This window comes from Herpailurus yagouaroundi, unplaced genomic scaffold, assembly GCF_014898765.1.
Source record: "Herpailurus yagouaroundi ecotype Mexico unplaced genomic scaffold, PumYag 191, whole genome shotgun sequence".
Lineage (NCBI taxonomy): Eukaryota > Metazoa > Chordata > Mammalia > Carnivora > Felidae > Herpailurus > Herpailurus yagouaroundi.
In genome coordinates, this window is record NW_024412422.1 from 11,110,574 (window position 1) to 11,113,532 (window position 2,959).

General features: G+C 48.1%; 1 protein-coding gene across 1 annotated transcript in view; it reads right to left on the reverse strand.

The window, feature by feature from the left end:
- The window catches only part of ALDH2 (aldehyde dehydrogenase 2 family member), a 28,391-nt gene that overhangs the window by 24,848 nt on the left and 584 nt on the right, over positions 1-2,959 (reverse strand). The window lies entirely within an intron of this gene.

Here is a 2,959-nt window from a genome sequence, read left to right on the forward strand (position 1 = left end):
CGATTCTGTGTCCCCTCTCTCTCTGCCCCTCCCCCGTTCATGCTCTGTCTCTCTCTGTCCCAAAAATAAATAAACGTTGAAAAAAAAAAAAAAATAAAAAAAAAAAATCCACAGAGCTTGGGGTGCCTGGGTGGCTCAGTCGGTTAAGCGTCCAACTTCGGCTAAGGTCATGATCTCGCGGTCCATGAGTTTGAGCCCCGCGTCGGGCTCAGCTCAGAGCCTGGAGCCTGTTTCAGATTCTGTGTCTCCCTCTCTCTCTGACCCTCCCCCGTTCATGCTCTGTCTCTCTCTGTCTGAAAAATAAATAAACGTTAAACAAAAAATTTTAAAAATAAATAAATAAATAAAATCCACAGAGCTTAACTCGGGGCATTTTATTATCAACCAACACGAATTGGTGATGTTGAAGATAGAAGTATTAGTCACACTCCATCCAGAGAGGTAACTTTGCTGAAGCCACAGTCCCTTGGGTTTTCCTTTAAGTTGTCTTCTGAGATCTTAATTACTCTCCAAGTCAGGAAAGAAAAGAAGAATGAAAAATGAAAATCAGTTTATTGACAGAGATGTGTCCCCGAAACTGCCAAGGATAAGAAATGTTGGTCTTCAAGAAACCTGGCCATCAATCAGTTTCCCCTACAGGTCCCTGCTTATGAGTTGAGGAAGGAGAATGTGTCCTGAAATCGTCCTAACCCAACCAGTAAATCTACCCCACCCTGCAGCCTCACCCAAGACAAGTAGAGGCAAGAGGACCCCAGGAAGGTGGACCAAACCACCCCCCTCAACTTCTTTCAGATTGAGAAAAATAGGTGACAAGGAGAAGACCTGTTGCCTGACCCCTCTTACCCATCCAGATGAGACCCAACAAGCCTGAAATACGACATTTCCCCCAAAAGCCCAAACACCTCCCCTCCCCGCAGATGCCCTTGGCAAGAAAACCGCCTGTCGGAAGAACTCCTTTTTGGGAAACTCAACTCCAGAATAGTTGAATGAACTTAAAGGATCCAGCAACACCTCGGAGAAATGTCCAGGAATATGATCTACTTTGTACTTAGAGCCCCTGGCTCCTAGAGACAGATTTTTCAGATAAGGCTTTGGCATGCTTGCCAACAGGTTGGCAACAACTTAACACTGAAAACAGCCCAAGGAACTTTAAGAATAGCCAGTTCCAGCATGGTGGGATGCTTTGCAACCTTTGGGAAGAATAAACAAGATATAAATGTACTAATTGAGAAAGATAAGTCAGGTACACTGTTCAATGAGACAGTGCTTCAGTACAGTAAGTGCTAGCATCTCATTTATGTAAAAAAAAAAATCTGGTGCATGCGCACGCACGCACACACACACACACACACACAGAAAATACAAGATCACATACCTACGTGTTAACAGTGCTCTTGGAGAGAGTGGAATAGGGTCTGGGAGAAGTTTTACAGTACTCAGCATTTTTGCAGTGAGCAAATGTTACTTTTATGATCTCAAAAAATGTGATAAAGAAAAGCAGCTGTGGGGAGATTTCACTCTTCTCCCCCCAACTTACATCCCCAGACAGAATCTGGAGAGCAGGAATCGTGCTATCTACAAGTCCCACATGCATGTACATTTGAAGGCCAGTCCCTCACCTCCACGTGACCACAGAGAAGGAAGATCTTAATTAGATCTCGTGCCCACAAAGGCTTGGGAGGCTGACAATTTTCCCTGAAGGATATTTCTGCATGATCTTTTTGATGTTCAAGTCTTCCAAGCATTAGCTCCTCATTAGGCAGCCTACCGAAAGAACAAGAGCTGCTGCATTTGGGGCCTGTGTGATGCAAAAGGAGTTTTATCTCTTGTTTCTATTGCCTCGCCAAAGTGACCATTTGTAACACTCCTCCCAACATACAGCTGAGCCTTTAGCCACCACCTGTGCACAGATCTGCAGCCCCGCTCCGGGCCAGACAAGCAGGTCCGCAGCTGAAAGTGAGTTGGCCAGGGACTGGCTCTACAGCACCCTAAATCAGCAGTGACCCCTGAGTTCCAACCCTGAGTTGCATTCTGTAGTAGCACAGAATGTTCTGGGTAGAGGCTTTCTCTTGGGATTCTAGATGTGAACCCCAACTTTGACACTGGGCAGCCCATGAAACCTCTCTGCAGCTCAACCTTGTTTGTTCACCTGTAAAACGTCTTCGATCACGGTACCCACCTAACTAGGCTGTTTTAAGGCTTGAGCGGTACAACAAAACGGCGGCAGGTGCAGAAGCTGTGCACAGAGCTCGGGAGCTGTTACTGCTCTTAAGTGCTTACCAAGCGCATGAGGCCCCGGGGTTGCCCTCTGACCCACTTCCACTTTTCGGAAGAAACTCAGGTTCACAGAAGGGCAGTTTGCTGCACCTACAACACAAACTCTTTTCATAATCATTTCCTTCTCTGTGAATTCCAGCACTTTACCCAAACTCAAAGATCAAAAGAGAAAATATTCCAGAGTCCTGCTCGAGCAAGAAATTGGCCTCTGGGAATCAGTGTTACCCAGGAAAGCCTCTCCTTGGTTTGCTGGAAGAAAGCCAGCTCCTTGGAAGGCGCGGACACCCTCTGGGGACTGCACCCCGGAGGCGCGAGTCCCCGCACCCTTTCCCAGTTCCCAGCAGTTGGACATGGGCTCTCCCCGCCCTGCGGCCTTGCCTTTTCCTTAGCGAATGGGTGAACTTTGGCTGAAAAGGGCCTTTTCCTTTTGTTTTTCCGTTCGGACTTCCTTGGACGCGGGCAAGAATTAAGGATTCAGAAATAACCACGGAAAAGACAGAAAAGCTCCTGCTAAGAGGGACTTTCGTGGACATGTCGTCCGGGTGGGTGGCGAAGGCCCTGTGCAGACACCGCGGCGACTAAGAGGCCGGGAGGGATGGGGGGGGGGGGGGGGGGGGGGGGCGAAAAGATGAAAACAAAAAAGGAGGGGGGGCCGGCGTCCGGGCAAGTCCGAACAACAAAG